We start from the raw sequence: 13622 nt of genomic DNA on the forward strand, positions 1-13622 counted from the left end.
TCCCTCGCAACATGAAACAATTCTCTGACGCTGAGATTATGGAGCCAGGATTTCTTCTTCCTGCCGCTTCCTGAGCTACATCGATTAATCAAAAATTTTAATATATAACTATTATAGACTCTAGTTATATCATTACTATATTCTTATCTATGTATTTTGTTTAAAACATCAAATATCCTTAATATCAAAATCGATCTTATTGTTTTTGTTTTGTATCACGTGAACTGTAAGATGGGCAAAAACTTTTGACCGGTAGTGTACTATATAAATAACATAACCACAAATTTTTCTCATAATTTCACAACTTTCATTACATCTTTCTCTGGGCAATAATAAAAATGATAAAGATTGAACAATTAATAACGAATATACCTCAGTATTTAATTGTGTACCATAAACAGTTACTGAATAATTTTTTTGTTACAGGTGAGTGCAACAAACAAGATAAAACGTGAACTTCCTTCGTGAGTATTGAATACATTAAATTTAGTAGTTTCGTTCTTGTTTATTTATTAAATGGAAATGGAATGGAATATATGTCCAGTTTAAGGATGCAATTAATATTACCATTCCCTTAGGTGAATGAGGTTTACCCAAATTAGATACTGACCCGAAATGGTGGAACTATATCACAAGAACTATAAAGATAAATAAAAACGATTTTTTATGTCCTATACACCTTCTTAGGTGTATCAAACTAGTAAGAACAATCTAGAAATACTAACTGGAGTCATATCGGGGCCCTATCGCCTCAACGACACCTGAAGACGTTGGACTAGCAGATAATGCGGCTTGCAAATTTTATTGTGCACATTATTCCAAAGTGTGAAACACTAAGGAACTCCAGAGAACTACACCTGGGAGAGTATGAAATAAAAGACGACTGCCAGCTACAGTCATACTACAATCTGAACTTTCTAAAAGGAGTGGGATTAACAGATCAGGTGTAAACCCAGTGTCGCAGCAAGAAAGGGGTACACAATAGATCCTTTGGATGGACACCCTGTACAGGGTCCTTCATGACGAGCTGACTCGATATGCATATGGGAAAGTACTGGTACTAGTGTTCTGAAAATTTACTTGCATGGGTTTTCCGAAATGGTCGCTTTTTCTGGAACTTCCGGTTATCCAGAAGTGGACCCAAACTTCGTTATTTTGAACGGAACGCTATATTTTTTATTCAAGTTTTAGAATCTACGTGAAATTTCAATATAATTTTATATAAGGCATGCGTAAAGTCCATCATTTTTTCATTATTTCACATTTTCGAAATTTTTGGACACATGCAGCTCTTCACTAAAAAAATTATATTTCTAAGTTTAAGTGAGTCAGGTCTAATATTTTTGGGATTTGGAGAAATTACACTTACAGCTTTTAAAATCTATGAAAATCTTGACTAAAATTTATATAGGGTGTTCAGAAAATGGTGCCTAATTTCGCTATCTAAAAACTTCGAAAACTTAATTTTTTCCAATGGCAACCCTCATTTTTCTCTTTACCATTGGATTTTACGCTTTAAATTAAAGGGACTTCGTTAGTATATTCATATATTTTAAATCATTGGTTTTTATAGAAACCTGAAAAAACTGAAATTTTCATGGCTTTTGATGGTGATGGTGAACAATAACGAATAACAAAAGTTAACGTATCAAAAATTAAGATACTTTAGTCAATTAAAAAATATTTAAAAACACTACACTAAGAGGAGAAGAACAAAACTAAATGTTCGAAATGGTTGCCCCCAACTTCCAAACATTTATGGATTCTTCTTAAAAACCCGTGCTGAGTGTCGTTTCGAATTTCTTGCGGTGAAAGAGTTCGAAGTGCATTCCGAACTCTTTCCTTACAGTCTTGTAGTTAGCGGCGAAGCATACACGATATCTTTTATACGACTCCAAAGAAAAAAATCTAATGGGGTGATATCCGGTGAACGGGGAGGCAGTCCATCGTGTGCTATCCATCGGTCCTCAAAATGAGTCTGTAAAAAGTTATTTACAAACGCACTACTGTGTGGTAGGGTTTCGTCGTGCTGATACCACAGCCGATTTCAATTCAGATTTAGTGGGTGTAAATAATTTTCTAATATTTCTAGGTATCTGTTACCTGAAACAAAATTTTAAGTAAAATTCACCCTCAAATATAAACGTCAAGCTGTCTTCATTGTTTGTTGATATGTTGATAAGCTTTTCACAGTTTGGGTCTACTTCCGGTATAACTGGTAGTTTATGAGAGCTGAAATTATTTTAGCTGAAACGAGCATTTCGGAAAACCCATGCAAGAAAAATTTCAGAACACGATAAATCTACGGGTAACAAAATGAAGATATTTAAAGGTATGGTAGAATCGGTTCAGCGTCCAGCGCAACTAAAACCTTAATATGTTAATGCGCTGGAATTTTTCCTATGAACTTCGGCCTCGGCTAGTATTTCAATTACAGAAAATATAGACTTTTTTCCAAAATTATTCAATTAAAAGTATTGATTACAATTTTGAATAAAATATAGAAGGGAGCTGATATGTATTATGACTAAAACTAAAAGAAACCGCAGATTTTGGTTCAAAGAATGGCTCAAGAAAAGGTCTTCACTGAGTAACGTTAATTTATTCGAAGAACTACGGCTGCATGATTATAGGAATTAATTACGGATGGATGAATCTACTCACGTGGAATTGTTGACACTGGTAACACCTTTGATTGAAAAAAAGACACAAATATGCGCGAATCAATATCACTACTATCGCAACTTTGAAGTAAAATTTGTAAAAATACAATAATAGGTTTTATGAATGACAGCAAATTTTAAAACAAGAAAAGTTCAAACAAATCGGTCATACGACTAAAATGTTCATCCAATCGACACTGCAGTACTGCAGCAGTCAGCCTTTTCTGTCTGCACTCAAATCGTACGATTTAGTTGGATACAAGGTCACAAACGATCCAATTGCATTCGATTTAGTTGGATGCGACGAAATTCTACGACGCCGCAGTACCGTGAGTGGCCAGGTTTAAACTTCATTTTCATCTATATCCACCCGACAAGTTTTCTCTATATATAATTATATAATGAGCGGTTTCTTATTAGGAACGTGGCAACTAAACACCAAAGTGGACTAACTTTAATATATTTTCCAAGCTCTCGAATACTTTTGTATTCATCGTTTGGGAAATAATTAATAAAGATTTTCGGTGATTTTTTATAGTATTAATGAGTGTCGCCATTCGATCGATTGTTGCTTTGTATCTGAATCGTAGAAATGTACCCAAGTCTCATCCATAGTAACAATTCCGTTTAAAAAGTCTACATCGTTTTCAAATCAAGCACAGATCGAACGCGATTCTTCTACCCTTGCACGCTTATGATCAACATTCAAACATTTGGGGATCTATTTTGCAGCAATTTTTCTCATGTTCAAATTGACGTGAACTATATGATGAACGCGCTCGTATGAAAGATTCAGTGCTCCTGATATCCGTTTTAGCCCAATTCGACGGTCTGATAAAATAATGTCATGAACTGCATCAATATTTTCGGTGACTGACACAGAAACTGGCCTTACCAATCGGTCATCATCTTCAATGGAAAATTACCCCTTTTGAAGCTTGCAGTTTCAATTTTTCACGGTCGCATACGAAGGACATTGATCACCAAGAGTATTAATCATATCTTCTTAAATCTGCTTACCTCTTAACCCTTTTAAATACAGGTTCTTGATGATGGCTAGATACTCCAATTTTTCGATTTTCATAATTTCGGTGGACATCTCTTCTCTTTTAATTTATTGCGTAACTCTGGATTACTTTTTTGACGTCAAATTTTACACTGACACTTCTAATAAGTTATTGTTCGTTGCTATGGTAACACTATATTTTGTTTATGCATGGAACTGGTCTGTGCTAACTAGATCACTACATCCTCGTAAACAGAGATAATTAAGCTGTTGAAAAGTAGTACGTGTTAGGGCTTAATAAATATTTTTTCTATTATTGGACGGGTATTTCCATTTAAAAAATAAAGGTCTCGCCTGTATTACGAAAATCTTGTCGGCCAGGTTAATTGATTTTGACATTATTTATAGTAAATGTTATAATTTAAATTTTTTATATTCATTAACTGAGTTCAAAGAAAGAGACAATCAAATTGCATGTTTTCTTCAAGAAACAGATTTTTCTTGGTGAAAATACGAATATATATAAACTGTTTATTGACAAAAAAATATATGGTGTGATTAATTACATTTAGTGGAAATAAACATATAAATAACCGTATAAACTATCTGTACGATAGTTTGTACGTGGTGTATGTTCATTAAATAAAAACTTAATAAACGTATAAAAGCAAATAAGTTAACTATTACATATAAGATATGAAACAACACAAAAGTGTGAAGTAGAAAAATTTTTCCATATAACACAAAATTATTATTGTATAAATATGACATCCCAATCAATCATTCGTGGATCAAGAAACGTCAATTAATTCATGTAAATATTTTCTTGGTCTATTCCTTATATATCTTTTTAGTGCAGTCTTGAATCTTTTTAGTGTATTTTTTATTTTGTTGTATAGTATAGTTTCTGAGTACAAATAACTTCTATGTCCTATGTTGCTTATTACAAGGGGTGCATACTTTTATTTATTCCTAGTTTCATAGCCATGTGTTTGTCCTTGTAATTCACCTCTGTTTAACTATTATCTTGAATTGACGTGTAAATAATATATTTGACGGATATATAATAATTCAGCTTCGATGAAAAGTTTATCAGTGGGATACCTGTTATTCTTGTTCAGAAGTAATTTCAAAACTTTCTTTTGCGAAACTTGTAGTGTATTACAGTGTGTGTTTTAAAACATCTCCTCAACCTATGATTTCATAATTTGAATGTGTTTCCACTAAATTTTGATAAACCATAATTCCCTCTTTATATTCAAGAATTCGACAATTTTTTTTAAACTATATTGGATGCTCTTTAATTTTTTTGTTAAGTGGTCCACATGAGCTTTACATCGGAAAGTACAATCTAACATTATTCCCAAATATTTAATTTCATTTGCTGGTTTTATTGTGAATTTTCTATTGTCATATCAAATTTGGGAAGGGCTGTCTTGAAGGTGTTCAATAGTAGATGGACTGTTTTTTTGAAAATCGTCTATAATAATCTATAGTCCAATCAAGTTTTAATTTCTACAAAGTCTCTTTGAATTTTCAATGTCAAATTGTACCAGTTTGTGTTCTTATACTATGCGGTTCATATGCATGGAATAAATTCAATTTTAGCGTTATTACATATTATGTGAAAAAACCTTAAACAGGTCGATTTTTATTCTTAAATTTACAATTTACAATATGAATATATTATCCCCCTCCAGCACCCCCCACCTTTTTGGAAATGGATTTTAGTCCTCTGTTCAACAATATAAAGTTTTTCAAATTTGGTGCAATCATAACTGAGAAAATTTATTTTGTTTGTGAAATTTTTAAAAATAAATACCCTGGTCAACACGTTTCGTAGTCTACAGATAGCAAAATTGAAAAAAAGTTTCGTGAAACTGGACATGTAAAAAATATTGAAGAACCCGGTAGAAATGTTCAATTTACTGATGAGTAAAAATAGATGTACTTCTAGAGATTTAGGAAAATCTGCATAAGACAACTCGTCGCCACCGACAATGATGTAAGTAGATTATCTATTTTGAGAGTTTTGCATAAAGAAAAATACCATCCTTACAAAGGTCAGTTGGTTCAGGAGTTAAATGAAGATGATCCTGCTAAAAGGCAAGAATTCTGTGAATTGATGATGGACAGAATAAATGCAGATTTGCAGATCATAAACAAAATAGATGAAGGGACGTTTCATTTAAACGGACCGATTAACAAACAGAACTGTAGATATTGGAGCAGAGAAAATCCTCACTGGATGTGTAAGGCTTACACTCATTATCCTGAAAAAGTTAACGTTTGGGCTGGTATCATTAACAATAAAATTATTGGCTTTTATTTGTTTGAGAGCACAGTTAATGGTGAGGTTTACCTAAATTTTTTTATTAACTTCTTAATGCCTACATCAAAAAGACTTTTTCCTGATGTTAATCATCCAAATGAGATAGATAAATCAATTTACTAACAACAAGACACAAGACGAAGCTCCACTGCATTTGCACGTGCATTTAGAAATTATTTAAACGAGGTTTTCCCCTATAGGTTTGGAAGACGTGAAACGATCGAATGACTGGTTAGATCCCCCGATTTGACTCTTCTCGATTACTTCTTATGGGGTTATCTAAAATTTAAAGTATATTTTAATAGACCTGACCATAATTTTGATTTAAAAGTTTCGTGATAACGAAAGAAATGAACAAAATAACCCCCGAGAGGAAACTGCATTGAGATATTTTCATACTGCAAATTATCAATGTAAGAATAAAAATCTACCTATTTCAGATATTTTTTTTTCAAAAAGTACATAATAACGATAAAATTGAATTTATTCGATACATATGGATCGCATTGTATATAACCACAGCGAAGCTGATGATTTGTCCCAATTTCTTCAATACATATATATTATTGATGTAAATAATAAATAATAAAGGACTCAAAAATAGTTTGTTATTTCTTATTAGTATAGTTACATTATATTAAATAAAGAATTTATTATGTCACGTGTTTTTTTTTCAATTTTATTTTATTAGAGTAGGGGATTTTCCCCCAAATCCTGAAAAGTGTCAAAATGAATTCAATGCTTTATTGTCTCCACAATTATGTATGTAAATATGTTACTTTGTTTGTATAGTACATATTTCGTGATCAATAATTGTCTCACTACTTCCTGTTAATTAATTATTAATTTACATTTTTTTGTATACCGAAACAGACTAAAATATGAGAAATAATAACATTCAACGTTTCAATAATAATTAAATACCAATTAATCAAAATATTGATTATAAACTAGATGAATATTAATAGCATTTTTCGATTGTGTGCTTCCAAATAAATTATCATACGATTTTTTGCATTCTTATTGACTTTAATTATAAGACAAAAGTACTGGTGCACAAAATATAGTCAAACCGTAATTGATGAGACTTCACGAACACTTCAATATCGGTTTTCTCTTAGGAATGAAAGGCACGCAAATTAATCAGCTAGAGAGTTGAAAAATAGTCCATAATAAATTGTTGATTATTTTCTACGAGCTTAAAACTTCGGACATTCGTATTCAGTTTTCTCAATTCTAATGATAAATACTTTCATGATTATTGGTTCTATTATAGTTCTGAAGCTTTTTATAATTATTTCAAGTTATTTTGAGATTTTCATAGCATACTTCCTTCGTATTGCTTTGTTTGAATTGGACTATGAAGTAATACCTCAAATCCTTCTCAAACTTGAAACTCTTACTTTCAATGGATTTGTTTATTGTTCCCAATTTTGATGAAATAAATTCAGTTTAACCACAATAATCAATCAATCAATCATCACTATAATTTCCATGTGAATCTAAATATTTTTTTCACAAATTCAACTTCTGGGCTTGTCACATTTGACACTTGATATGATTTCACTTTTTTCTGCACACCTTTCTATCTTTCGTTTCATCTTATTCCTTCTCAACTTATTTCTTTTGTCTCAGCTGCTCTTATTACATTTTTTTTTCATATCCTTATATCTTTTGAATCCAGCAGTTACATCATCTCTTCCTGGCACTTTCTCCACCTTTTATGTTTCTATTACTTCTATAATTTTTTCTTTCCTATAATTTCCATGTGAATCTGATTTTTTTTGCACAAATACAACTTCTGGGCTTGTCACATTTGACACTTGATATGATTTCATTTTTTTCTACATACCTTTCTATCTTTCGTTTCATCTTATTCCTTTTCAACTTATTTCTCTTGTGTCAGCTGTTCTTTTTACATTTTTTTCTCATATTTCATCCATTTATCTTTTTAATCCAGCAGTTATATTGTCTCTTCCTGGCACTTTCTCTAACTTTTATGTTTTAATTACTTCTTTAAGTTCTTCTTTCCTTATCGCATTAAAAACCAAAAACTTATTACCAAAAACTATTACTGCCTATTTAGTCTCATTCTTAATAATTGCATTAGTGCACTCTTCGAAATATTCTTTCTCTTTTAACTATTTTATCTGTGAATATATTTTTTGTGTCCTAAATTTATCCATGATTGTTCTTTGGTGTGTTTCACATCAATCGACACTACTTTTCTTATTTATTCATAGTTTTAATAATCTCCTTCATTTTTCTTATTTAAGTATTCCATCCACTTTTATTTTTTATCTGTTGTCTACTTTTTTCTCTCATCCGTTCACCACTCTGTCTCCTTTTTTTGTTAAGAAGTATAAACAAGTCAATTTCTTTAATTTCTTATTTCTTAGATCTTTTTATTTATATTTATATACTAGCTGACCCGACAGACTTCGTCCTGTCAAAAAGATTTGTAATGTGGCAGTTTTTGTGCCTACGTATTTTAAAAAATTCTCCTGAACAGAACCGTCACCCTGGTGATAGGGCGTTGTGAATAAAAAATAATTAAATAAAACATATATAAGGATTTAAAAGTAAGTAATCGCTTTATTGTTAATCATGTGAATCATAAATAATTATTATTATTATCATTGTAGTGCTTTGTGGTATACGATTTTTTTTGTTTGATTACCTGGCGCATAGATAAACAAATCTGATGGTTTTCCAACACGGGAACAGGCAACATACAATTGACCATGTGAGAAACATGGGTTTTCTAGATTAATACCACAAACACTTAATGATTGCCCCTGGGACTTGTTTATAGTCATAGCAAAAGCAAGCCGCACTGGAAACTGTAGTCGTTTAAACTCAAATGGCACATCAGTCGGAATCATTGGGATGCGCGGTATGAGAACATCTTCTCCTTTATACTTTCCTTTGAGTATAGTTGCTTCTATCACATTGTTTAGTAATTTTTTTATCGCTAACCGTGTACCGTTGCAAAGACGCGGTTGGTTGATATTTCGCAACATTATAACCACCGATCCGACCTTTAATTGAAGATTGTGAGGTGGCAATCCTGGCAAATCCAGCGAGTTTAAAAATTCCGGTGGATAGTTGACTACATCATCTTGATTAGTAGCCGAATCAACTGATTTATATATCCTCAATTCGCCTGTAATTTGTTCTTGAATTTTGAAATTTAATTCATTTACATCTATGTTTTTTGCAGCCAGTATAGCTCGTTCGCTCAACCAATCATGGTTTCTGTAATTTTGAGAAACATCTGGAAACACCTTCTGAATAAGTTCATCTTTTGATTGAGTTAACTGACAAAAACTTTGAGGAAAGTTAATGCAGCCAGTCAACATGTCTATAGGTAATTTGCCATTACCAATGTCAATGAGTTGTTTAGAGAATATGTTTCCAGATTGGTCATTTTGCAACTCGACACGCATATTCTTGCTTAAATGAAGTACTTTGACATGTTTCCACAAATTGGAGGACTTTAGACATGCATTGAGTTCATCAGCTGGCGTTGATCGTGGAATCACTGGCAATGTTTGACGAAAATCTCCTGCTAATAAAATCATTGCACCACCAAATCGGTTATTATTGCTCCGTAGATCTTTTAAGGTTCTGTCTAAAGCCTCCAAAGATTTTTTATGTGCCATCGTGCATTCATCCCAAACAATCAATTTACATTGCTGCAAAACCTTTGCCATTGCAGAGTTCTTCGAAACGTTACAGGTTGGAGTTTTATTGCTTTGCATATTTAATGGCAATTTTAGTGCTGAATGGGCTGTTCGACCACCTTCAAGCAAAGTTGCTGCGATTCCCGACGAAGCGAGTGCAAGTGCAATTTTATTTTGTGAGCGAATTGTTGCTAATATTAATGAAATCAAAAAAGTTTTTCTTGTACCACCAGGTGCATCTAAGAAGTAAATCCCTCCAGTTTCATCATTTGTTACTTTCATAAGAGTTTCAAATACATACTTCTGTTGTTCATTTAACAGTGGAAGATTTGTTTGAATTAATTCTTTCAAAGCGTTGAGATCATACAGTCTTTCTCGATGCAACTCTTGGTTAAAAGCGTCATGCATTGGACGATTGGGCGCGATCAGGCCTAATTGAATTAATAGTTTGTTTGACATTATCAAGCACATGTCCTCAATTGAAATCAATGCTTCATTGTAAATTTCTTCACTGATTTGTATATTTGGATTTCCCATTCTATTCCGTATTTGATACAAAATATCATCACACATATAATCTTTGTACTTGATCCACAAATCAATTGGGTTTGATGGGAAGCATGTAGATATGATTATAGAAAACAATGTTCGTATTTGATGAGCGTGTGATGATATTACAGCATCATTGAGAGTTTGATCCCAATGAGCGTCATTTTCAAGTAATTGCAAACGTTGACAGGCTTCTCTGTAGAATACACACAATTCACCATCAACAGTTCGTAACTGTTGGAATGATGTTGCGCCACGTACATTGACTAATAGCAGTCGTAAATAAAAACATTCATCATTGTTTGGATGTACTGAATAAATCCGGCCAATCGCATCGGTGGAATATACATCTGTATATCCTGGAACTGGTTTTCCTTGTTTCCGTCGTATAAATCTCCTTGAGGATTGATTCCAGGTATAATATTTTGGCATTTCAGAATATAGCAATGTTTGTGCGAAATCATCGTTTTGGCATGTCTCAAAAAAACTGGTTAATGTAGTAGATGGTGGCTGAGCAGCTCTTTGTACTGCGTTCTGTGTTGTAAAATACACTCTTTGTCCATTTTCTAAATGCACAGCTAAGTGAACAACAGAAGGGTGTCTCTCATGAATAGGAAAAGAAAATATTCGCCAAACTGCTTCATTACTACTGACATAGCGGCCCATTTGATATTGGGTAACTTCATCATTGGAATTCTCTGCACCAATTCCAATCACAGCCATATCACTCCCTTTGGTTACATATTTGCAAATGTATTTAATTGATTTCACTGAATGGCAAGATTCAACGTTGATGTGTGCTTTGAATGTCTTTGATAAAATGGGTGAATATGGAACAATCCAACGATTATCTATTTCAATATCTTGTTGATTTAATTTGACAATTGTTGATTTTCCATTGTCTGCTGTCGATCTGCGACGATACAATGGATAACCGTCATTACCAGTAATTGTTTCCGATATTAATGTCCGTGGATATCGTTTTGAACATTTACCATCCATCATACACGGTGAATTTTGATTAAGAGTTCCACAGGGACCATGTATCATGTGTTTGATAACTACCTCATGTAATCCAGGATCTACTTGTACATCAGGGATTTCAGCTGATATCACTGCATCAACTTCATTTGGCCTTATCTTTTCAACCAACCAAATCAAAATGTGTGCATGTGGCAATCCTCGTTTCTGCCACTCCACAGAATACATCCAGCAGCGTGTCTCACCAAACACATTATGTTTTACGATGAAATCCATTAATGATTTCAACTTTTGTCTAAAGACTCTGGCTGTAATATCATGACGATCAATGGGTGATTGCCCAGAGAATAACTCCTGCTTGATTTCTATCCATTGCGGATTGCATGTAAATGTGATGAACAAATCTGCTGTACCATAATGACGAACATACGACATGGCATCTTGAGCATATTCGTGCATATGCCGAGGGCTTCCGATGTATGTTGCTGGAAGAATAGTCATCCGACCGACATTCTGTGCATTTCCATCAGTATTAATCGCATCTCGAAGGTGAATATACTCTTCAGATCGGAGTTTGGTTTGATTCAACCTGATGAATGTTAATCTCTCCGTTTCAATTTTAACATACATGTCAACAACATATTTGTGATATAATCGCCGACATTTCAATATGTGATTATCTTCATTTTCCCGAATCATTAGGCGGTATGAATAATAGTTCATTGAACTGACTTTTTTGTTGGTTTCAGAACCTGTAAATAGATTTTGTTTTAATAACATTCAAATATAAAATTAAAATACATAATATAATGACTGAAATATTATCGCCATAGCTAAACTAATATTTTAGTTACCTGTAATGGGATTTATCATTTTTGTTGAGAAATCGTAGCCATTTTCACCTTGCCAAAATATAATGGGATATTGCAGTGCATCATATGAGCGGTGTGTTTCCTTTATACGTTGTAATTGATCATTCCGACGATGTAAAACAATATCACGGGATTCCAAGTTTTCTCCAACTACAACGATAGCAACTTCATCAATAGTTGGTGCATTAAAACGTCTTGTATGTTGACCTGCAGGTGTTTTATCAGCTCTGATTACAATTTTGTGATTATCGGATGGCATCAGATCCAGGGCAGTTTTAAACAATATAATCAATTGATTGTGTTGATGAAATAAAGTTTGTAATTGTTCTATAATAGACCTCTTTACTAAATTGTTATGTGCACAACGCAGATCAATTTCTTGTGGTGAATTGCCCATAAAATAAATTTGCAGGAATTTGTTGTCGCTATCTGACACTGGTAACAGTGAACCTGCTCTGTGATATATTTGCCCTTGTATCTGTAAATAAGAAAAATATTATGGTGTGGTATAAATTAATGGATTGTCAGTGACCAAACTTAAATAATATTTGATCTTAAAAAGTATATATTTAGTTTTAACTAATATCTATCAAATATATAAAATATAATAAAAGTGTCACTGAAACTGAATCACCATATAATATGATGACTAAGTGATATATTTCGTAATGATTAAGAAATTGAAGATAAGTGACACATCTTAACTTTCGTGACAGAAAATTTTGTTCGCTAAAATAATTATGAGTAACTGCTATAATACATACCTTGAAAGTTGGCATAAAATTTTCCCGAACTACATTTGTTGCCCCAAATGAAGTCATTTGAAAGCAATTGTTATATTGTTGGATATGTGTCAAAAAGTGTATAGAATCTGTTCCTATTCCTGAAACCAATGAGTACAATGGTTCTGGTGGTGGTGGATCCAATGGTATCAATTTCACTTTACCATTTGCGCAACACAATCCATTGGCTTCGTTTTTGTATTTTAATGCCTTACAGTGTGAGCAAACCGAGTTCATAGAACCAATAACAACACATTGGTAGTTACTGTAGTCAATTGATACATCGTAACTGAAAGCAGCTCGATTCAAACTTGCGCGATTATTAGTTGAATGTCGCGCTCGCGCTTCACGCGTTTGTGATATCCGAATTCTTTCACGTTCATTTCCGTCGTCACGTTCTTGTGCAGTACGATTAGATCGGTAATTAGCTTGGTTTGTAGCATTTCTGGTTCTTCTACCTAAATTGCTTCGTCTTATAGGAGGCATATCAAATATACATTATTTTTTTACTAATCACGAACTAATCAAACACTAACTAACTAAACACTCTGCAAAAAACACGATATACGAATTTGTTTCGTGTATCAGTTGACAAAAGCAAACTCAGTAGATTAGGTAACAGACAACTTTTTTTTTTTTAATTTGATATGATAAGTCAAAAAAATAATAAAACACTGTTGCTAACGCGATTTTTGTTTGACTGATGTAATGACGTGGAAACTGCTGCATTTTATCTCGCGTGCCGAAACTA

At 32.9% G+C, this 13622-nt stretch overlaps 1 protein-coding gene and 1 pseudogene across 7 annotated transcripts in view; one reads left to right on the plus strand and one right to left on the minus strand.

The window, feature by feature from the left end:
- LOC130895974 (protein sidekick) overlaps positions 1 to 13622 on the plus strand; it is a 585707-nt gene that overhangs the window by 165448 nt on the left and 406637 nt on the right. The gene's annotated exons all lie outside the window — the stretch shown is intronic.
- On the minus strand, positions 10731 to 12103 carry LOC130895975 (uncharacterized; annotated as a pseudogene).

The sequence above is a fragment of the Diorhabda carinulata genome, chromosome 6 (genome assembly GCF_026250575.1).
Source record: "Diorhabda carinulata isolate Delta chromosome 6, icDioCari1.1, whole genome shotgun sequence".
Classification (NCBI taxonomy): Eukaryota; Metazoa; Arthropoda; class Insecta; order Coleoptera; family Chrysomelidae; genus Diorhabda; species Diorhabda carinulata.